The sequence below is a fragment of the Mauremys reevesii genome, linkage group 20 (assembly GCF_016161935.1).
Source record: "Mauremys reevesii isolate NIE-2019 linkage group 20, ASM1616193v1, whole genome shotgun sequence".
Taxonomy (NCBI): domain Eukaryota; kingdom Metazoa; phylum Chordata; order Testudines; family Geoemydidae; genus Mauremys; species Mauremys reevesii.
In genome coordinates, this window is record NC_052642.1 from 4,540,085 (window position 1) to 4,563,579 (window position 23,495).

At 52.3% G+C, this 23,495-nt stretch overlaps 1 protein-coding gene across 1 annotated transcript in view; it reads left to right on the top strand.

The window, feature by feature from the left end:
- TMEM132E (transmembrane protein 132E) overlaps positions 1-23,495 on the top strand; it is a 232,763-nt gene that overhangs the window by 97,811 nt on the left and 111,457 nt on the right. The gene's annotated exons all lie outside the window — the stretch shown is intronic.

Genomic DNA, 23,495 nt, shown 5'->3' on the forward strand with positions numbered 1-23,495 from the left:
AAGAGCTGAAGACTCCTTGCTGTCTTGGCTTTTGATCTGTTGTCTCTGGCACATCTTCTCATTTGGCGGTGGTCCGTCCAGCTGCAGCAGCGGCCTGGGCTAATTTCACAGCCGTCCCTCTGTCCGTCCGCTCGAGTCCAAACGCCGACCTGATTCCTGACAATTTCCCGACTGCCTGAGGGAGCAGAGCCTTGTGAGCTGCGCTCTGCTGGAGCTTGGCAAAGCACAGAGCAGCTGCCCAAGCGCTGGAGCGGTCTGTCTGCAGACTCAGGCAGGCAGCTGGGCACCAGTTTACGTTCAGCTCCTCTTGGAAAGCACTCTTTACGAGCACAGCATGGCCAACACCAAGACTTACAACATCACGATTAAAAAAAAATTAATAATAAGCATGAGATTGGCTTAAAGTCATGAGATTTTTTTTTCTCTAAAATTGACAAATGTGTGGGGCTCAGTTTATTTGTCTTCTGGTTTTGGAGCCTTTAGGGTGGGCCTGGGGCAGCTTTTCAAGCTTGTCTCTGCCATCATGGGAGCTAGAAACTTCCTTCCTTTAACTGTAAACCACGATCCCATGCCTCCGGGAGCTGGGGCGTTAGGCAAAGCTCCAAATACCGCAAGACTTCTCTCAAGGATTGGCATCGCTGCAGCCATAAGAGCCAGACCCTTACTTTGACTATGAAACGAAAGCTGAAATTCAGCAGCAAGTAACATTTCAGAATACCGCGAATCCAAGTGCGAGCTCAGCTCCCAGGGGACTGGGGCAGTGCCTGGAGGTGGATGCATGGGCAGCATTTCCTTTCACCGGGGAGCATCTAACAGGGACCCAGACTAGTCTCTGCGCCTGGACCCTACGGCGCCGTAAGGGCTCGTCGGTTGTGGGAGGATCAGAGCCAGAGCTCGAGCCCCAGGTGTGTGCAAAACAAGATCTCCGAACCGGAAAACGTCAGGTGATATTTTCGGGGGGAGGTTGCATCTTGGGAACGCCTTGCTCAGTTGCCCTGAAACTTGGACCCTAGGCCCTAGCCTGCGCCCCCATGAGGAACTCTGCTTTTCCAGACAGTCTGAGTCAGCGCATGGATTTGAGAGCACTTGGGAAGCCAAGCGAGTCTCTGCAGGGGGCAGGCAGGGGGCACAGAGACAGGACAGGAGCTTCCTTATCCCCCTGCTTCCCCAGTTCAACTCAGCAGCCACAGGCCCTACCTGCTAGCGGTGACCGTGTCCTCCTCTGCACTGCATCAGCTGCACTCACCCATAGTTCAGAGCCAAGCTTTCCTCCAGACTTTGCCCAAGCACTGCCCACTGCATGAGGCCCACGCAGTGCTGGCTGCACGACCCCCCCTTTCCCCCCTGCCTGCAGTGAGGTGCCGTGGGTCTGTCCTTCTTATCCCACCTGATGCTGCTGCACGGGCGCGAAGGCTGGGCTCCGTTCCAGCCCGCGGTGTGCAGATCACAGAGGCCGACCCGGGCTGTTACGGTAGCGAGACAGACAGACAGGTGGGCATAGGAGAGGAGCTAGAGAGATAAGGGGATCTCTGGACAGATGGGTGGTGACTTCCTCTGTGTGTACAGCCCCCGGCACAGCAGGGCCCCGATCCTGGCTGGGCCCTTTGCAACCTGCTGCCTTCTAAACATTACATAATAACAGGCAGAGCCTGGCGTGTCGTTTGGGGGAGGGCCCTCTTTTCCCTACCTCCTGAGGGCTCTGCCTCTCCCCAGCCAGAAAGCGCTGGCTTGTTTTCCATTCAAGTGATCACCAGTGCTAATAATAGTTCATTGCTAGCAACTTAACAGTCTTTATTAGATGCATAGTTAACATGTAGCCAGAGCATCTTAACGCCTGTCTATCAGTATAACCTGCAACCAGCTGCCTCCTCCCACGCCCCGGAGAGGCTAGCCATTGGCTCAAAGCCACAGCGATACCACGTCTCTTTTCCGGGAGGTTTATTTTAGAACCAATTTACTCATCCGTCTATATCAGAATGATCGTACCGGGTTTTCTATAAGTCTTTTAACAGGTCGTCTGTGACGCACGGCGCGTCTAACTGTATTACTGAAGTTCTTATTACTTAGAGGAATGCTGGATGCAGGCAGGCTGAGGATATTAGAGAGACAAGGTAGGGAAGGGAATATCTTTTATCGGACCAGCTTCTGTTGGCGAAAGGGACAAGTCTGCGAGCTTACACAGAGTCCTGGTGTCGTTTCCGTTTTCTCAGTGCTGTCGTTGCGGTACCTGTATCGTTTCTTTTTTCAGCTAAGCCTGGTCTTCTGGGTAACAATTCCAGATGTCGCCAGTTTAGTTTATGTGCTTGCCCTTTATTAGTCGTGGCGTCATAAGGTATTGGCAAGGCCAGAATATACCTGGGTTGAAAAAAGAACTAGATAAGTTCAGGGAGGATAAATCCATCAGTGGCTATTAGCCAAGATGGTCAGGGACACACCCCATGTCCTGGGTGCCCCATAGCCTCTGACTGCCAGAAGCTGGAACTGGACGATGGATGGATCACCGAATAATTGCCCTGTTCTGTTCATTCCCTCTGAAGCACCTGTCGGGAGATGGGATCCTGGGCTAAATTGACCATTGGTCTGAGGTAAAGATATATAAATCTCAATCTCCTAGAACTGGGGAGGAGGAAGGTCATTGAGTGGCCCCCCCCCTCACTAGCAGGACAAATTTTTTTTTCCCCCCCTCCTAAAGTGGCCCTCTCAAGGATTGAACTCATAACCCTGGGTCTAGTAGGCCAATGCTCAAACCACTGAGCTATCCCTGAGTATGGCTGTTCTTACGTCTCTTGTAAATTCCTGGGCTACTTTTTTTGTTACTGTGGCTTTCTGAGGCCCGTTTCTCCCATTATAGAGACATACTCTAGCATTAGGTTTCAGATAAGGTCATTTATCAGAGATCCTCTATCAGAATAAGTCTTTTGTTACAAACTCAACTGATATTTATACTTACTCCTTTCCTTATATCGTTCTCAGATAAACGTATGTCATCTGTTTCTAAGCGTTCTGTTAAATAACAACTGTGCAGATGATGCATCCGGATGGAATGGCCAAGTGCTGTAATTGAATAATGATCTTTATTACAAATACTCCAGTTCCGATTTTCAAACTTCCTTCTGTTTTTAATCTTGTCCTGAAAGAACCAGGTTCAGATGGGAGTCTGTCCCCCACCCCCTCAGTTCTTGCAAGTATACCTCCTTCATTGAGGACTCAGGAAAGTGGCGACTTGAGTGGATACCAACCCTTGTTGAAACGGGCACTTATGGGTTTTCCACTGTTCCTTTATCATGGGGATCTTTTCATTCATCCTATCCTTCAGTATTTACTTTCCTCTGTGACACAAAGCACTTCATGTTAAGGATACTTAAGTCAAATGCTATATGCATAGTAGATCTTCCAGCACTGGTGGCCAAATGTATCACCATGGACTTTCAGCTTCTGTTGGCCTAAGTGCTGCTCCTCCTCCAGGTCTGCTGTATATCAGAGCCATAGACAGTGATTGATTTGAGCAGGATCTTTTCTGGGAAGTTTGGCTGAATTGGTTTTAGTTCTATGTTGAATTCCTAAGCTGATGTTTTGTTTTTGAGATTAGATTTGTTAGTTAAGATTAATCCAAATCTTCTCTTTTTCTCTGTGGAGTTAGCACAGAAAGAAGGAAACTAGGGTATGGGTTTGAGGCAGATTCACAATGTAAATGGAGGGAATCCATTTTCTGAAATTCACCTTCTTTCCAGATTGTCTTGTCTGTTTTAAAATTAGAGTGGAGGAATTAATGGGAAAATATCACATTCATTAGTAAGAGGTGTCGTCACTACAGTTGATGGTGGGATTTTAAGGAATATTATGCATAAAGTTAAGTTTCTGAGTAGAAGGGTTGGTTTCTGACTTGATCACTCTGGGCTACTTACACTTAGCTGCAGCACAGCAGCAGCAGCAAACAAACACTGCAGCGCTCTGCAGCGCTGCGCGCGCCAGCGCAGCGCCAGTGTAGTCAAAGCCCCAGCGCTCAGAGCCCCAGCGCTGTGCGTGTATTCCTTCAGGGAAGGGAGGAGGGTGGGCGCTGGCTGGGGTTTTTTTCTCCCAGCGGCTGTTGACTACACTTAGCGCTTCAAAGCGCTGCCGCGGCAGCGCTTTGAAATGCAAGTGTAGCCAAAGCCTCTGACTTGCATTTAAAACTTGGGAGAAAAAATAATCTATTTTAAGCTTTTTAAAATTCTGCCGCTTACGGCTTTAAGATTGGCACCAGTCACTGCATGGAAACTTTGCTGCTTCACAAAGTGGCCAGCTGTAACCTCTCTGTCTTTGTCTGGAACACGTAGATTTTCTCTGTGGTCTAACCAGATTTCTTTTCCAAATTCATCTTGTTTAAACTCTCTGACTGACAGCAGCTCTATATGCAAATTCCCTGTAGCTGGCTAAGTACTTTCTTATATCTATCATAAAGACCTGCTTTTATATGGGTCGTTCCTTGTTCAGAATTCTTCAGCGGGAAACAGAATGTGAGAATGGGTATTCGACTTCAAATCGGAGTAAAGGAAAATCTCTTAAAATTCCTTTTTGAGAAACTCTTATAAACATATGCAACATATTTATACCACCAGAGTGAATTTCCTGTATTTTTATCAGTCTAAAACCCTTGACTACTTTTGGTCACTAAAGATTCCTTTGCATTTTTTGCAAAACAGGGTTTTGACAATTATGTCCTTGCCAAATACTAACTCAGGTAAATACATTCTGCCTCCATATAATCTCTGCCATTTACAGTAAATAAATAAATCTTACCTTCTTCATCAGATGTGTGGGAACAGTGCTGGTGACACAGGATGGACACAGTTACATACAGTGAGAATGGTATTTTTGAAGTGGGTGGAGTGACCTCTGTTTGAAGAGTTTATAAAAGCACTTGGTGATTTGGGATTATAGGGGCTATGTAAACATAAAGGATTATTATCTCTTTACAAGTCTAAGGTAAATGTGCAACTTCTTGTGAACATGTACATTATGCAGCTCTGGCCCAGCCTATGTGGTGTCCCTTCAGTGTAAACAATCAATCTTCAGTGCAATTAAAATATCCCAGTGTATTTTTCATCTGAACTTGGGTGTATGAAATAATTTTGCATCTGCCTATATAGAGTTAGGAATTCCTTTGCAGTTTGTCAGATTCAGATGCAGATATTTGCACTTAACAAAAAAAGAACATCTTACAAGCGGTCTCTTACAAGTGGTCTCTCTTTCCCAGTGGAGAAGAAGGGGTCAGAAAGGACCCAACTGTATGCAATGGCAAGAAAGACAACTGACTCCAATATGTGTCCAAAGCAATAATGCTTCTCTTTGGCTACGTCTACACTACCCGCCGTATCGGCGGGTAGCGATCGATTTTTCAGGGATCGATATATCGCGTCTCATCTAGACGCGATATATCGATCCCCAAACGCGCTCCTATCGATTCCGGAACTCCACCACCGTGAACGGCGGTGGCGGCATCGACATGGAGAGCCCCGGACATCGATCCCGCGCCGTGAGGACGGGTAAGTTATCGATATAAGATACTTCGACTTCAGCTACGTTATTCACGTAGCTGAAGTTGCGTATCTTATATCGATTTTTCCCCTTAGTGTAGACCAGCCCTCAGTTTAAGCTGCAAGTGCTCCTGCCATGACCTTGGTGCAAAGGATACAAGGTATGGTGGGACAGTCAGCCTTTTGAAGCTTCAACCACTATCTCATTACACTCCTAATTAGCATATGTATGTTTGTTTGTTACTATTGTACAATTAGGGTGCAAGAAAAAATGTAGGACCAAGGGAGCTCAAATTAATCTTCTTAAAACTGGTACAGTCAGGCAATTGGACAAAATGGATTTGAAGCACTGGAATGGGTTCCCTAGGGAGGTGGTGGAATCTCCCTCCTTAGAGGTTTTTAAGGTCAGGCTTGACAAAGCCCTGGCTGGGATGATTTAGTTGGGGTTGGTCCTGCTTTGAGCAGGGGGTGGGACTAGATACCTCCTGAGGTGCCTTCCAACCCTGAGATTCTATGATTCTATGAATAAACAAAACAAATGTATTAACTATTAAAGGCAGGTTTTAAGTGATTATAAGGGCTAGCAAACAGAAGAAAGCAGATAACTGAGCAAATAAAAGAAAACCCGCAAACTAAACTTAAGATCTTAAGGAGACTGGTTTCAAGAAGTAATTTCTCACCCTAAATGTTATTTTAGGCAAGTTGCAGAGTTACTGTAGCTCAGAGTTCCAGTTATTTCTTCTTGCAGACTGGACCCTTGTCTCAGTCTGGACTCACCTCTGCTTTTCCCCTTGGGATAGTTCCTTTGTCCCGCCAAGTACTTTCAGCAGCCTTTCTTCTTGGGTAGGCAATGGAGGAGAGACCAGGTTAACCCCCTCCCCAGCCTTAAAAAGGATTTACCTATGGTGAGAAACCTTTGTTTGATCCCCATCCTCCTACAGAGGAGAAGTCCCAGCAGTGTCCAAGGTGGTGTTTTGTATCAGGCGATCCTGCAGTGTCAAAGCAACTATGAAACCAGGTTTATTTGCAATGTCCACAGGAAGGAACTCCAGACAGCTGGAAGATCCACATCTCCAAAGACTCATTGCCTTTTTCTAATGGCCTATTCAGTCTGATGGCTTACAGTCTGGTGGGCATTTCCCCGAGTACACACACACAGTTGTAATTGTTACACAGTCAGTATTCGTAACTTCAGATACAGCAATGACACATGCATACAAATTGGATAATCACATCCAGTAAATCATAACCTTTCCAGTGATATCTCACCTGACCCATCTTGCATAAAGTATATCTTAGCTGTGCCATATTCATATCCTAACCATATTTCTGTGAAGACTACGGGGTGTAATGTCATAACCACATCATCTTTTTTTAATTGCATTGGTTACATCATAAGCTCTAGAAAGAGTGTCGGCCACAATTAATGATTTGCCTGGCTGATGTTCTCATTTAAAAACATATAAATGCAATTGGAAAAAAAACCCCACATCTTTGTAACTGGGATGATATGTCTGACATGTTCCTTTTTGAAATATTCACTGATGGTTTATGATCTGTTTCTGCCAGTACTGATCTACCGTATATAAATGTGGGGAAACCCTTTGCACGCAAAAACCAATGCTAAAACCTCCTCCTGTATTCTGTTTTCGACATGGCTATGCATGCATAAGCAACTGGTTTCCATAAATCACCATATTTTTTGTAATGGAATTGGTCCTAGGCCTTGGTAGGTTGCATCTGAAGACAATTTTATAAGTCTGTTACTATCAAATCGTTTTACTAGCGGAGCTGTTTTTATTAGTTGCTTAAGCTGCTTTAATTCTTGTTGTTATGACCAGTTCCATTCCCTTGGATTATTTTTACAAAACAAAGCCGTTAAATGGGTTGTTTTTACTGCTAGGTTAAGTGTGTGTTTTCCTACAATTTTAGCTCTACTCAAAACTTTCTGTAATGACTCCTAATCTTGTGAGTAAGCGATATTATCAATGGGTTGTATTCGCTGCGGATCAATCTGTAATCCCTGGCTGGTGAGTTTTTCTCCTGGAAATGTTAATTCTCGCACTTTGAATCTATATTTATTTTTGTTACGTTTCAATCCTGCTTCTTTTTTTTCTAGATAATGCTTCAGCTAATCTTCTATTATGCTCTTCTAAAGTTCTTCTCCATATTATTATATCATCCATGTACACTTGGTGTGCCATCTGTATTTTCAAAACTCTTGTGTATTGCTCTGTGAAATGCCTCTGGAGCGCAGCGTAATCCCCAAAGTAATCTTTTAAACCACTAACATCCTAAAGGTGCGTTAAATGTACATAGCAATTGACTTTCTTGCTCCAACGGTATCTGCCAAAATCCATTCAAAGCATCTAAAAGTATTTTGCTCTTGACATTTGTCCAAATATTTCTTTCCGGGTAGGTATTTTAAAATGTTCCCGTTTAACATACTTATTTAAGTCTTTTGGAGCTAAGCATAAACATAAGAATCCAACATTCTTTTCTACTATTACTAATGAATTCATCCACTCAATCGGCTCTTCCATTCTTTTAATTATATCTAAATGAACTAATCTTTCCCATTCCTTTTGTACCCTAGTTCTTGAAGCTAAGGGTATTTTTCTAGTTGCATATGTAACTGGTTTCTTGATTTCATTTTACGCATTGCATCCAATTCACCAATTCCAGGGAATAAGTGTAAATTGATGTTCTATTTCCAGTGTTTCAGAGCCCTGAAGAGTCTGAATTCTGCCAATTAGATTTAGCGCTAAACATGCTTTTAAGCCTCAGAGGGAAATGTTTTGTCCTTTAACTACTAGAAATCTTACGTTTTCTAAATTATCTTTAACTTTGACCTCTGAGTCACAAATACCCATCACAGGAATTTTTTCACCACTATAAGATTATAGATTAATTTGTATTTGTTCTCTTACTACAGAGCAAAGTTATAATTTCTTCTGAAGTGACATTAACTTATCTGTTACCTATGAAATGAATGTTCCATTAGTAGATGGGGTAACTGCAAGCCCGCCTTGTCCATTCCACGTTAGGTGTGCGCATGCCGTAAGCACAGTTGCTGGAGATTTTTCCCCTCGGTGGCATCCGTCGGGCGGACTCTAGCGCCCTCTGGTGCCACACGCTCATGTGCTGGTATAAGGGGCCTGGCTGGTCCTGCACCCTCTCAGTTCCGTCTTACTGCCTATGACAGGCACTGGAACAACTTCTCTTGCCTTGGCAGGCCCAGGGAATTTCATCCTGGATCACTTCCTGCATTCGTACATGCTACGGGCAGGCTGGCGTCCCACCTCCTGCCATTTTGACCACCCGTTTGATGAGAGCTCAGGCTTCGTCAATGGCATTTCTGGCCCAGATCCCGATCCGAGATATCTACAGAGCAGCGACCTGGTCGTTGGTACGTACCTTCTCCTCCCACTATGCCATCACCTAGCAGTCTAGAGATGATGCCAAGTTTGGTAGGGCAGTGCTGCAATCCGCCTGTCCTTGAACTCCGAGCCCAAATGCATGGGTACCGCTTGGGAGGCACCTAACGTGGAATGGACACTCGGAGAAGCAAAAATGGTTACTAAGCTTTCCGTAGCTGTTGTTCTTCAAGATGTGTTGCTCACATCCATTCCACAACCCACCCTCCTGCCCTTCTGTTAATCGGCAAGAAGGAACTGAGAGGGTGCGAGCCCGGCTGGGCCCCTTATACTGGCGCATGAGAATGCGGCACCAGAGGGCGCTAGAGCTGGCCCGACAGATACCACTGAGGGAAAAAAATCTCCCGTCGGCTTAGATCGGCTACATTAGAGAGCTTACAGCAGCACCGGTCCGTCAGTCCAGCTGCGCCGCTGTACGTTCTCTGGTCCAGCCATGTCCTAAGACTTTTGAATTTGGAACGAAACGTATATTGCTAAGTTTTTTCAGACTTCTCTGCTTATAAACTTTTGGAAAATGATTCTGCTTCTTGCAGATATAACAGGTCTGACCATATGCTGGACAGTTTCTAGGTCGGGGCTCCTTCCACATCTGGAACATTCTTTTATATGCTCATGTGTTTTAACTTGAATGCTTTCACTCTGGTTTCCTCCAGAGAGTCGTTTTTTTACTTTTCCTTATTAAGTCTATATTCACATTCCTTCCCCACTCTGAAATTTAGGGTACAGATGTGGGGACCCGCATGAAAGGTCCGTAAGCTTATTTACCAGTTTAGGTTAACAGAAAGCTGCCACCACCAAGCATGTTCCAAATCTTAGGGGAGAGCCACTTGGAACTCTGCCTTCCCCCAAATATTTCCCAAGTCTCTAACCCCCCTTTCCTGGGCAGATGTGAGACTAATCCCTCTTCCCCCCCGCAAGTCCTTTTCTTGGGTAGGCTTGAGAGTATACCCTCGCCAATTAGTCCTGGTGAACACAGATCCAAAACCCTTGGATCTTAAAACAATGAAAAATCAATCAGGTTCTTTAAAGAATTTTATTAAAAGAAAAGGTAAAGTTCGTCTCTGTAAAATCAGGATGGAAATAACTTTACAGGGTAATCAGATTCAAAGAGCCCAGAGGAACCCCCTCTAGCCTTAGGTTCAAAGTTACAGCAAACAGAGGTAAATCCTCTTAGCAAAAGGAACATTTACGAGTTGAGAAAACAAAGATAAACCTAACACGCCTTGCCTGGCTGTTACTTACAAGTTTGAAATACGAGAGACTTGTGCAGAAAGATTTGGAGAACATGGATTGCGGTCCGGTCCCTCTTAGTCCCAAGAGCGAACAACCCCAAAACAGCACAAACAAAAGCCTCCCCCCCATTTGAATGTATTGTGTCCCTTATTGGTCCTTTGGGTCAGGTGTCAGCCAGGTTACCTGAGTTTCTTAACCCTTTAGAGGTAAAGGGATTTTGGTGCCTCTGGCCAGGAGGGATTTTATAGAATTGTATACAGGAGGGTTGTTACCCTTCCCTTTATAGTTATGACAACGTCCATTTGTTTTCTTTCTAAAACGTGCAGTAGTTGTTGATTCAGTTAATCAGTTTGGCAAATTCTCCCTGCTCTTTCCAGATTTAGATCTGGCTCTTTTAATGGTCTTTTTCTTGCACTGATCTCTTTTATACCCGTCGCCATTTGATCTCTTATCGTTGACTTAGATACAGTCTGGAAATTACCCGTCTGACTTCTTAACTTTAGATCTGTTGGAAACGATTCAAAAGTCTCTTCCTCCATTTGATTTCTTGAGTGAAACAGAAATCTTTCAAACGTATGCATTGCTGCTGCCGTGTGGGTCCCAGGATGCTGGAGAGACAAGATGGGTGAGGTAATATCTTTTATTGAACCAACTTCTGTTGGTGACAGAGACAAGCTTTCGGGCTTACACCGCGCTCTTCTTCAGGTACCTGGAAAACGTGTCTCTCTCACCAACGGAAGTTGGTCCAGTAAAAAAATATGACCTCACCCACTTTATCTGTCAAATATTTCATTTTGTTTTGGTAAACTGCATGCCTCAATTTTTATTAAGAGAAACTCATAGGCGCCTCGTTCTCTACCATTAAGCTCAAATGAATTATATAATGAAATTGCTTCAGTGCCTGAATATTCAAAGAGTTGGCAATCTTGTGTTCATCTTCCTTCTGAGCAGATCCCGATGCCCTCAGAAATAAATCAACGTCTTGTTTAAACCTTTGCCAGTGTTCCGCGGCATTTGTTGACATTTTTAGAAACAGGGAAACTCTTAATTGATCCATCTTATTTCATTCAGACTTGTTTTCACTGCTGAATAACTTTCACCTCAGGTTGTTAGTTGTTGTTTTTTTAATTCTTTCAGTTCCTTTTATCATTTCCTTCACTCCTGGTACCTGTTGTTTTATATTCAAGTATTTCTGCTAGTCTTAATAATAATTAATTGCTAGGAACTTAACAACAGTCTTTATTAGGTACATAGTTAACATGTAGACAGAGCATCTTAACTCAGGTCAGTCTAACCTAAAACATCTTCTCATTGTCATGGCCTGGGTGGCCAGTTGGCTGGTTCTCTCCAGAGGCTGGCCCTGGAGAGGGGCCAGAGCGAGGCCGTTACATTCTGATAAGTAAGCTGGAAAAATGCGGAACTACCATTAAGTGGATTCATAACCCCAAACAACGAGTCACCTATTAATGGAATGATGTCAGATTGGAGGGAGGTCTCACGTGGGGTTCCACTGGGATCTGTTCTGGGTCAGATGTTTAACATCTTTATGAATGACCTGGATGTAGGACTAGAGAGCACACTGATCACGTTTGCACATGCCACAAAGCTGGAGGGGGGCTGCCAATGCTTTGGAGGATGGAGCTAAAATTCAGAGGGATAGTGATAAATTGGAGAATTGGGCTGGAGACGACAAAATGAAATTCAGCAAAGACAAATGGAAGGTGCTACACTTAGGGAGGAAAAACCAAATGCACAAATACAGAATGGGGGGCGGGTAACTGGCTTGGCAGCAGCACTGCTGAGAAGGATCGGGGAGTTGGGGCGGATCACGACCTCGACATGCGTCAGCAATGCCATGCAGTTGCAAAAAAAGCAAATGCAATTTTGGTTGTATTAATAGAGGCAGAGCATGCACGTCCCGGGGCGTGACAGTACCGCTCTACTCGGTCTGGGTTAGGCGTCAGCTGGAGTCCTGTGTCCAGTTTCAGTCACCAGTGTAAAGCAGGGATGTAGAGAAACTGGAAAGGATCCAGAGGCAAGCGACAAAGCTGATCAGAGGGATGGAATGGAAGCCATAGGCGCAAAGGCTGAAGGACCTGGGCATGTTTAATGTGGAAAAGAGGCGATTGAGGGGGGACATGAGATCGAGGGAAGAGAGTGTGCAGTTGCTTACTCAAAGCTCCCTGCTAGGCTAGCGGGCTAATTCCCCCTCCCTTTGGGCTAAGACTCCACCAGGGCCTCCCACAGCATGGTGGACAGGAGAGGAATCGCTCCCAGGCACCGCTTGCTAATTACAAGAGGAGCAAGACCGTGACGGGGAGTTTGCAATGCCAGCTAAGCCCATTGCGTATGGTGGGATCTGGGTCCCCAGTGCCAGGGTCCATTTGCAAGCCAGAGCCCTGGCTCAGGGTGTAGGGACACTGGGGAGAAGCAACACTTGTGCATTGGCCCAGCCAGGGTGATGGCACCCTCTGCGGGTTACCCACGGGTGCACTTGGGCACATTGCCAGGGTGCTGGGTCCAGGGCTGGCTGCAGACTCGTTCGGGGATTCCTGCCAATGGCTTCCCTGGCACACGCTCCGTTATCTCGACCCCCTCGCTCCCCAGCCCGGCTGCTGGGTCACAATCTGGGGGAGCGGCAGGATTTAAAAGCTTGGTGGGTGACTCGGGAAGCAAGGGGCTGAGAGCGCCGTCTGGCTACGGACAGATGCTGGACAAGCTTCCCTCCTAATGTCCGCCCACAGCCCCCCATTCTCCGAGCCCTGAGCCTCCCCACCCACCCAGACCTGCTGAGACCCCTCAGGCCCCACCTTCACCTGGAATGTGTTCTGTTCTCGTCCCCATCTTCCATGGCTCCGTGCCCACCTGCCCCCTTCTGCGCCCCTCCAGAGCAGAGGATGCGAATGACGGTGGTTTCTGGCCTGATTCCCTGCCACCCTCACGCCCAGGGCTGAGTGGCTGTAAAATGCCACCACTCAAAAATCCTGCCATGCGTTTAAGGTGCCCGGGTGCGAGCTGGGTGCTTGGGAGAGGCTGGTGCCCAGTGTGCCGTCTGCCCTGCAGAGCACATGCCAGCGGGGGGGGCTCTCCCTTCCTGCAGGGCGGAGGGGGCAATACGGATGGGCTGGGGAGCCGGGGAGCCGGGCCCTCCCGGTGGCAGAGTTGAGTTATTTCCCTGCACTTGATTAAAAGCCTAATTAGGAATGAGAGCTCCCTACATGCGTGGGAGCAGGGTCGGGGGGTAGCGCGGCTGGCAGGGTAACGCCAGCAACGTGTCGGTGGTATCCAGGCAGCTGTGGCAGATTCTTAATTACCCTCCTGCCGACCGGGCAGGTTGGCGCCGTACAGATGAGGAGGCCCGACCGGGACAGACGCCGGGGCCGGGTGGGACAGGAAGGGGTAGCTGTGATGCACGGCACTGCCACCTGAGCCCAGCTGTCAGCAGGACCCCTGCAGGGCTGCGGGGCGTTAGCCGTCCATGCTGCGGCTTAGCTCACGCTGCACTGACCGCAGAAGGAAGCGGGTGGTGGGGGGGGCTGGGGAAGTGGGCACAGGAGGAAGGTGCACACGGGTTTGTAGGGCAGGGGGCCTTGGGGGAGGCTGCTGCAACCTCAGCACGTCCCTGCAGAAACCCACAGTGACCCGCCGACGGCTCAGCTACGGCGGGTGGGGAAGGAACGAGTGGTGATTGGCTGTGGGTCGCCCCATAGAACTTCCTCAGCTCAGACTAGCTCCTGCCCCCGGATTGGGGTGGGACCCCCTGAGGGCAGAGAGCTCCTCCCCCTGCATGGGGGTGGGGCCCCAGGTTTATCTAGCTCCTCCCCCTGCAGGGGGTGGAGCCCTGGGCTATCTAGCTGCTCCCTGAACGTGGGGGTGGAGCCTGGGGATATATAGCTCCTCCCTCTGCATGGGGCCAGGGTTGGACGTACAGTCAGATCCTACCTTGCCTCCCTTCAGGACTGCGGGGGCCAGTGTCCCCGGGCCGCTCTTTGCAATGCCTGCCCTTCCCCATCCTCCGCTGGGAGCAGCAGATCCCCGGGGTCTCCGCAGGGCCATTTCCCAGGGCCGTAACGAGCCCCGCTGAGTCCCAGCGCACCCCGTGCCCTGCCTGTCTCCTGGGGATTCCCGGGGACCGGGCCGAGCCTGGGGTGACTTGGCTGCATATCTGGCTCCCGGCCCCGCCCCGAGATGCAGAACTGTGAGAGCCCTGGGCCCGTGGGTGCCCGGCCCGGGGGGGATCTGATGCCTCTGGCCGACCTTCCCCCCGCCTTTCTTAGAGGGTGTCGAGGGGAAGCAGTGGAGTCCCAGGTGCCTTGATGGGGCATCGGGGCTGTGCCCTCTGACGCTGGATCACGCGTGGGCCCAGTGTCCGTCTGCCACAGCCCGAGTCCAGTAGCGAGTGGCTTGGTGCGGAGAGCCATGGGGGGAGTGGGATAGACCGGCTGGGATCACCAGGCCCAGGGATGCGCCAAGAGAGTGGCTGCACCTCCGATCCCTCCCCCTGCTCTGACCCCTTCCACCCGCACCCAAATCCCGCCCCCCCAGCCACTGAAACCACCTCCCCTAGTGCCCCGATTCCTCCTCCTCCCATATCCTCAGTGGCAGCCAGCTGCACCCACCCATTTCCAAACCTCGTGTGTGGCTTCCTAGAGCTCGCTGCCCACGGACCGGCCGTGCCCAGGCTGGCGGTGGGCTTTGCCTGTGCTGCTTAGAGAGGAAAGGGTACAAGTGGGGGCACTGAAGGAGGAGCAGTGGCTGGCCCAGGGCAGACGGAGAGCTGAGGATTGGGTCCCAGGGAAGCCGGGGGCAATTCCCAGCTCTGCCACTGATGCCTCGTGTGACCTTGGGCAAGTCACTTAGGCCCAGACCCCAAAGGTAAATGGGTGCCTAACTCCCATTGATTTGATGATCCGGGCGTCAGTCCCACGCCTGCACAGTGAAACCTTCCTTGTGTCCGCTCAACTGGGGAGCGTTTTGGGGCAGGGGCTGGGTGTCCAGCGCCAGGAGGGTGTGTGTCCAGCGCCATGCGCCCGCTCGCTAGCTGCGGCTTTAATAGCGACAACGCAGGAGATGGAACCCCTGGGAGCCGGGGTGGGAGACACCCAAAACCAGCCTGGTCTAGCTGCTGGTTGGGGAAGGTCTGTAATGAGTCGGAGAGGCTTAGATGCGCTAGCTAGGCCGGGAGCGTGTCATTCCCCATATGATCCACAGACAGAGCCCGCCCGGTACTGACCTGATCTGCTTCTCTCTCCCCCCAGTCTATCTGCTTTGGGTCTGATTTCCGCTCTCCGGCGCTCACAGATGTTCCGGGCCCTGGCTGGGTCGCAGGTGCTTGTTTTTCACCGTGTGTCTTGTTGAATTATTTAGCCTTAGCGACGGGATTCAGGCCTTTGTATTTTTCCACCCCCCGCCCTTCATCTGATTTTCGTTTCACGGCGCCGCTGTTGATGTCAGAGGTTATTTGGAGTTAATGTCAAGGCTTTGATGTAGTGGAGGCATTCAGAATTACATGTATTAGCACTGGCATGACCTTCATAACAGTGCTAAGAGCAGCTGGAAATTAAGTTTGACAGCCACTGATCCTAGCAGGCCAGGTAAGAAGAAAGCCAATCTGGATTAAAGGGGATCGGCAAACCAGAGCCACGCTCCTGGCCGCAAGCTGCCGCCTCTGAAAGGTTCCTGGTGGGATGGAGGGCAAGAAGATAAGACTGGTGGACAAGGACTTGTGTTTTTCGTGCGGGCTGTGATGGGGGATTGAGGGGCATCGTCAGAGCCAGGGCTGGGACAGCAAGGAGAGATTGTGGGTCAGGATTACGGGGCAGCCGGGGCTGGAGCCCAGGCCTGGAATTGCAGGATGGTCTCTGGGTGTGGCAGAGCCGGGAGCCCCAGAATGAGAATTGCATCCCAGGACTAAGGTGCCTTGGCAAAGTTGTGTTTGGTGCCTGGTGCCTGGGCTGGAACAGCAGAGGGCTCTGCACGAACAGATCTCGGTGTAGGATGCTCACATGGCTCCTCCCTCCTATGCCCTGCTCGGCTCTGGAGAGCGCTTCCAGGCCTTTAACAAAATTAGGGACCGAAGCTGGCAACACCAAGCTAATAGGGTTGCGTCCCTCCCGACTCCCACGCTCCTGGTGCCTGAGACTCATGGACAGCGAGCACAGACGGCCGTTTGGTTCGAGGGCTGGAGATCTGGATTCAATCCCTGACGCCCTGTTCGACCCGGCCGGCAGGTCGTTTCAGCCCAGAGTCTCGCCTCTGGGTGCCTGAAGTTCGTACTCAGGCACCTACGCAAGCTGCCGATTTTCAGTAGCGCTCAGTGCCCACAAGGAGCAAACTGCCCAGAGAAGGGGTGGATTCGCCATCCCTTGATGTCTCCAAGGCCTTTGTGGAAGATACGTTAGCCAAGCACAGCTACCGAGCGGGTCTGTGTACAGGGCTCGGCCATCTCTCCCCGGGGGCTCAGCCGCTCAGCTGGGTCCAGTTTATTTAGCCCCCAGGTGACTCAGTGAAGCCACGTCTGCAGCCCCGACGCCGCTGGCCAGGCTGCGGCTGAGGGTGGGGGACGACCCCCGTCTCTGAGCAGACGGGATGCACCCGCTCCGCCCCGGATCAGAGCTGCGGATCAGTCCCGGCGTCCCCCTCCCCAAACACTCTCCAGGGATTAAAAGGAGAACGTGCCGGGGGATTGCCCGCAGCCTGCACCCCGGCAAGCCGGTTAGGCCTCTAAGCACCAGCCTCTCCTCTCCATTACGCCGGCCGAAATCTGCTTACCCCGTGCCCCCTCCCCTCTCGGTTCACACGCACCATACGATCCATAGCAGCTGCCCTGGGGGGGCACGAGTGGGGAGGGGGGCTTACAGGATTAGCAGCGACTCATCCCCAGCCATGTGTGGGCTGCTGGGGCTCGTCCTCTCTCCCGTGCCTGCCCCCCTCCTCTCTGCCTTCCCCCTCACCCCCGCTGCCCGGAGCGGGTGGGTTCCTGTCCCTGCCGCTGCCCATGCCTGGGCCTGTCTTCTGGATGAAGAACTAAATGTTGGCACTGGGAAGGCTGCCGCCACCTTTAGCAGACTGACTAAAAGGGCGTCGAACAACTCAAAGCCGACCATCAGCACGAACCTGCATCCCCAGCATCCTCGTGTATGGTGGGGAAATGTGGACGACGACGTATGCTCATCGGGAGAAAAGGTTGAAGAGTTTCCACCTACGTTGTTTCCGTCACATACTCGACACCCAGACAGCCCTGCTCAAGCAAAGGCGACGGCGAACGGCAGGACATCCGGCTATAAGGACACATGCGAGCGAGGCATGAAGGGATTTGGAATTGATCCCGACCGATGGGAAGTCTTGGCAAGTGATCATAAAAAGTGGCGCCATCGTCGCCATCAGGGCATCAGCGTCCGTGACAGGACCTGGCTGCTACAGCCTGAAGAGAAAAGAGCCCGCAGGAAGTGAGCTGCTCCCAACCAAGACACAGACATTTGCAATACCGGCCAAAGATCAGGCAGACCTCGGCCTGGACTAGTCAGTGACACGAGCCATTGCAAACCGTCGGCATCCTAGGCTGCAGGTCCCACCGGCCCTCGCAGACGAAAGGACGCTAACGGGCCTTGGAGACACCGGGAACCCCGAGATGAAACTGGCTTGTCGTGTAGCCTCTTTGAAATCGCTGTGGCCCCTCACTCAGCCCTGCTCTTCCTTTATTTAAATCCCCAGTCCTTCACCCTGTAAGACACTTCTCCCCTCTCGGTGAGTGACTCTCCCCGGGATGCTGCAGCAGGGGGAGGCCAGCTAATAAGCCAATGAGCCCGTTTTCGTGCCCCCGTGCGAGCTGCTCTGGCTGGGGGCTCTATCCACTAGCTTGCACTGCCTCAGCAGCTCCTCGCACTCATCCCTTGTTTGCATTGTCCCTAACAACCCTGACTCAGCCCCAGCCACCTCAGTGCCGCTCGCTGGCCAGTGGTGATCCTGCGTTGTGCCAGACCCACATGCCCTGCCAACATAAGTGGAAAGAGGCCCTGTGACCCCCATGGAGGGGTAAGTGGGGATATAATCCCCGAGCCCCTGCAGCGCCCAGTGGGATCAGTAGGGATAAAGGGAGGCAGATCCCCTCGGAGTGGGGATAAAGCGATCCCCACCAGACACAGCTGGGCTCTGGGATAATGCTTTCACTCACTGTTGATTATTGCGGCCCTATAATGGGGAGGGGATGGAGAGTTTAACCCGCTAAGGCCTTTCACTGGGTTAATCAGGTTGCTTGAGGAGCTGGTATCTCTGATAATCGGCCGGGGCTCCCGGCCTGGGTCCCTGCCTTCGGGGCTCTGTGTGGGGCACTGTGATTATGAAGGGGGTGGGGAGGTGCTGTGGCAGAGGCTGTGCGGGGGCCGTAGCTGTGGGCAGGGAACCGGGCTGGGCACCCAGAGAGCTAGGTCTGCACATGGGAAACAAACACGGATGCCTGTGGCCGTTTCCAGCGGCTCCGAGCAGGTCTGGGGGTACCTCTCCTGCTCACTCCAGCGCCAGCCCCACTGTTCCTTCCTGTTCGCTCTGGCCAAGGGAAGTGGGATGTAGCCCCTCCCCAGAGCTGGGCAGCCCACTCCACGGGGCCGGCCAGGATGGGCTTTGGAGGGGGATTGCCCAGGGCAGAAGGGAATGCCGGGTGCGGGGCAGGGATTGTCGGGGGCAGCGGGGAATGTCGGGCGCGGGGCTGGGATTGTCGGGGGGCAGCGGGGTGTGCCGGCGCGGGGCAGGAATTGTCAGGGGGCAGCGGGGAATGCCAGGCGCAGGACAGGGAGTGTCGGGGGGCAGCGGGGCGGGCCGGCGCAGGGCAGGGAGTGTCGGGGCAGCGGGGCATGCCGCGCGGGCAGGGATTGTCGGGGCGGCGGGAATGCCGGGGGCGGGGCAGGGATTTTCGGGGCAGTGGGGCATGCCGGGCGTGGGGCAGGGATTGTCGGGGGCAGTGGGGAATGCCGGGGGCGGGGCAGGGATTTTCGGGGCAGTGGGGAATGCCGGGGGCGGGGCAGGGATTGTCAGGGGCGGCGGGGAATGCCGGTGCAAGGCAGGGATTGTCCGGGGCAGTGGGGATTGTCGGGCGCAGGGCAGGGATTGTCCGGGGCAGTGGGGATTGTCGGGCACAGGGCAGGGATTGTCCGGGGCAGTGGGGATTGCCAGCTTTTGGGACAGGTACTTCCTGCAGTTCCAGTTTTGGGGTCCCCATACACTGCTTCAGTGAGGCTCCTCGGTCCCCCTGTTATTCCAGCCCTGGGCTCCCCATGAGGCTGCTGCCCAGCAGGCAGGAGCTGGGAGCACAGTAGAAGGATATCTGGTACGTGGGGAGCTTGGTGTACGTCGGGGGAGAATCCACCGCCCTTGGCTATTGGGGTGACCTATGGGCATAGGGCAGGTGTGTAGCAACGAACTGGGCGGGAGGGGGCGGGCATGGGGCTCGTCTCCCCGCCCTGTGGGTGTGTGGGAGGAGTTCAGTGTAAATCCCGCTGGCAGAGGGACAGACAGAGGGTGAGAAGTGTATGGGGCTAGGGGGAGGGATGGGGGAGAGATGGCTAACGCCCAGGTTAGTTACTGCCCATTTCTCTCTCGTCTCAAGTAATGGCCCTGCTATTTCCAAGTTCCGCCTTGCCTCTGGATGGTCTAACGCCAGGGCTTTCCCAAACTGGGGCATCTCCCCTCTGCCCCGCCCCGAGGCTGAACCTCAGGCCCGGCTCTCCCCCATGTGGGCCGGGTGCAGCCAGGGCTCCCAACGTGGCACTATCGTGACTTGGAGCTGTTTGATCAGCATCTCACCCCACAGGAGGCACTTCTGTCCCCTCGCTGCCCTGCAGGTCTTCTCCTCCCCAGTGGGGCCAGCACATTGACGTAGTCTGGCGGGGTTGGGAGGCATGGTTCCCGGTGGTGGTGATGGGTCAGGACTCCTGGGTTCTATTTCTGGCTCAGGCTGCCTCAGTTTCCCTCCTCAGCAAACGGGGCCGATAATGGTTCTATCTCACTCTCCTGGGGCCGGGCAGCTCAGCTCATTCATATCTGCAGAGGGCTGCGAGATCCTGAGTAGTGGGAGGAAAGGGGCCATCGCTGGTGGGTCTCAGGTGCTCTGACCCCAGCTGCAGACTGGAACAGGGTGGTTATCTGGCCAGCCTGGCACTGCCCAAGGGATGCGCTAGGCAGGCGGGAGCGTCATTTTAACTGGCTCTTTCTGGCCAAGAAAGCCTGGGGCTGTCTGGGGGGCAGAGAGCCATTGGGCTGTCCTGCTAGTCAGAACACCAGGGAGGAGACAGCCTGGCACTGAAGGGCCGTGGGTCAAGGGGCATCCTGGCACTGAGACCCCATGGGGTGGCCAAGATGTCCCGTGGAAGGGCTGGCACGGACACCCCAAGGGGGCGGTAGGGGCTGGCAGTGATTTCTCCTGAGTTTCCCCATCCCTTTGAAAGACGCCTCGCCAGTCCGGTGCCCGTCCCCACAACGGAAGGCCCCAGGGCATCTCCGTGCGGCCACCCAGCAGCAGCTGAACCCAGCTTGTGCTCCACTGCCCACAACCCGCTGTGGACACGGCCCATGGGAAGTCCCGCCTCAAGGGGTCTGACAGGCAGCAGCCTCGTGGCTCCTGATTGGCTCCCCGCCCTATATAAACCCAGGGGCCTTCTAGGAAATGTCCAGGCAACAGTGCGGCTCTCCTGGAGCTGCCACGATGGGTCCTGCTCCTGGGTTTCACCTCAGCTCAATTTGGCCCTCGCCCCCTGACCTGGGGAACGTGACTTTGAATCCTCTGCTACTCCCAGCCTCAGGTTTGACCCTGCTCTGACCCTTGCTCCTGACTGCCCTTGGTAGGATCCTGACATGCAGCAGGGGCCCCCGTTGCCCTCCATTGGGGTGGACTCCCAGCCCCTCTCCACCCCACTGCAGAAGGTCGGGCTGCATGGATAAACTCCACTGGGTAATGGTGCTCATGCTGCACGCCCTGCCCAGAAGGGTCTGGCTGGCGGGTGGGGATGGGAGGGGGCAGGTCCTGCCTGCCTGCCCCGTCATCCAGCCCAAGTGAAACCCCATGCCTGGAAGGGTCTGGCTGCGGTGAAGGATCTGCCCTGCCCTGCTGTCTAGCTTCACACCGGGCTGTGCCCCATATCCGGCTGCGGGAAGCCGGCCCCATCTAGCTCTCCTGTTCCACAGCGTGCCTCCTCCGCTCATGGGAAGCCGAGGTTTAAACAGCTCCCGGTAAACGCCACATAACCCCGGCTGCGGGGCAGGAGGTAATTTCCTGCCAGCAGCCGCTTGCATCCATCTCTTCGCGGGCTGCCGTTGATCAGCCGCGAGGCAGCGCGGGCAGGGTCGGGGCTGTGCGGCGCCGGCAGGGCCCTTGATTATGATGATTGTTGTTCCCGCCGCACCGCCGTGATTAGAGCGCCACGTCGAGAAATTGGATCGGGAGGTTAACAAACACTCATTGCTGTGCAGAGTGAAGCATGAAATCAGGAACACGGGAAACAAGCGATGGGCTGTGCACAGGGGAGGGGATGGAGTGGGGAGAGCCAGTTTCAGGGACCGGGCTGCTTAATTAGGCCCATTGCCATGTCTAGTGGATTTCGGGAGCTGCTGGGGAGCAGGGCGGCCTGGTGCCTCAGCACGGTGGATTTTCCATCAGTGTGCCAGCAATACCCTCCTCCTCTTGGTACTGCAGGCCTGTTACCTCCCAGGAGATGCCTCTTTTCCACTGCCACGGATACACCGGCCCTGCTCTGGCAAAGAGGCTGCTGGCTGGGCCGTCAGGGGGATGCAGCTCCTGCCCACTCGGCAGCTGGCGTCTCCACGTCCTGACCGGGGTGAGATTTGGGGAGGCGGCAGAGCAGCTGCAGAATGCGTCTCTCCATCCCCATACGCACCCTTCAATCTCTCTCCCCATACGTCTCCTTCTAGTCATTTCGAGTACGCCCGGCACCGGGCAGCTGCAACCATTGCCATATCTTTCCGACACGTGGCCAAAGCCCCCGGCTGCCTAAACGAGTTCATAAATCAGGTATAAAGGCCTTTCTGGACGTGTGCTCATCAGTTGGTTGTGGTTTATGTAGCTTTGGAGACCAATCTTAGCCTCGGAATATTCATCAATCAGAGCCATGCTTTCTGGTTTAAGATGGCTGCCAATAATTCAGATCAAACAGAGACTGGTAGTAGCCACAAAACCTTTAGCAATGGGTCTGAGATGTGGCCAGCGGGTGGATTTCACCTAGGCAACGGCAGTGTTGCCAACTCTCATGAGTCTTGTGATATTTGTTAATTTAAAGACCTGGCTCCTGGAGTCACGTGATTAGGTAAGAACCCGAGCTTTCATTTAAAAAAGAAGCAAGTTTCTAGCTCTCATGATTGTGAAGAACCGCTTGGAAACATGACCTGAGCGCACTTCAAATGTTCAAAATCCAGAAGGTAAAGAAGCCGTATGGGTCTTTATAAAATCTCATGGGTTTTTTTTTTAAGTCCTTGTCATGATTTTGGGGTTTATGAATCGTAATGTTTGAACTCCTGGCGTTGGCCATGCTGCAGACATCTCGTCTGGTGTGGGTGTGTTTTCCCTTCTGAATTGGCGGTTTGCGGCTCGTTCTGTGACCGAGCAAGCAGCTTCCGATGCTGAGCAGAAGACTGAGAGCGGATCCAGGGCTATGGCCCCTGAGAGTGGAAAGCAGCCATATGCTGGGGCAGCTTAGTGATATCAGTGTTCAGATCGGAGATTTAGGCAGCCAGTCAGGGATGATTTTGAAAGGCAGCTGTTTGAAGGCAATTGATACGGAGCCTTCGTCTGAGCGAGGCGTTTCTCATCTGCCTTGTGGTGGGAGACCAGGCGAAATGGCCAAAGGATCTCCCCGAGGGGGAAGGGGATGGGGCGGGAGGACGGGGCCGTGCTGTGCGGCACATCGCAGGTCATTGAGCAAGGGGTGCAAGCGAGTATAATGACCCAAGCTGCCATCAGTAACAAATCCCGCTAAGCCTGGGCTGAGATTTGTGGTGCCCGTTAAGTTGGTTTGCTTCGCGCCGTGGGTGCGGTCGCAATGTCTTGGTTTTCCAGACCCGCCGTGTGGAGCCGGTGGGGGTTTACTCTGCCCGCAGCACACGTAAGGAGACCGCATGCTGGTGGGTGGCAGCGGTGTGCTCAGAACTGGGGCAGTGAGTTATCTTGTCATCCTACACCCATCTCTGCTGTGACCTGAGGCCCCGATTGACAAAGAGGTTTAGGCACCCAACTCCCATTGAAAGCAGAAGGGTGGTCGAGTGAGTGGTGAGGAGAAAGTGAATAAGGAAAAGTTATTTACTTGTT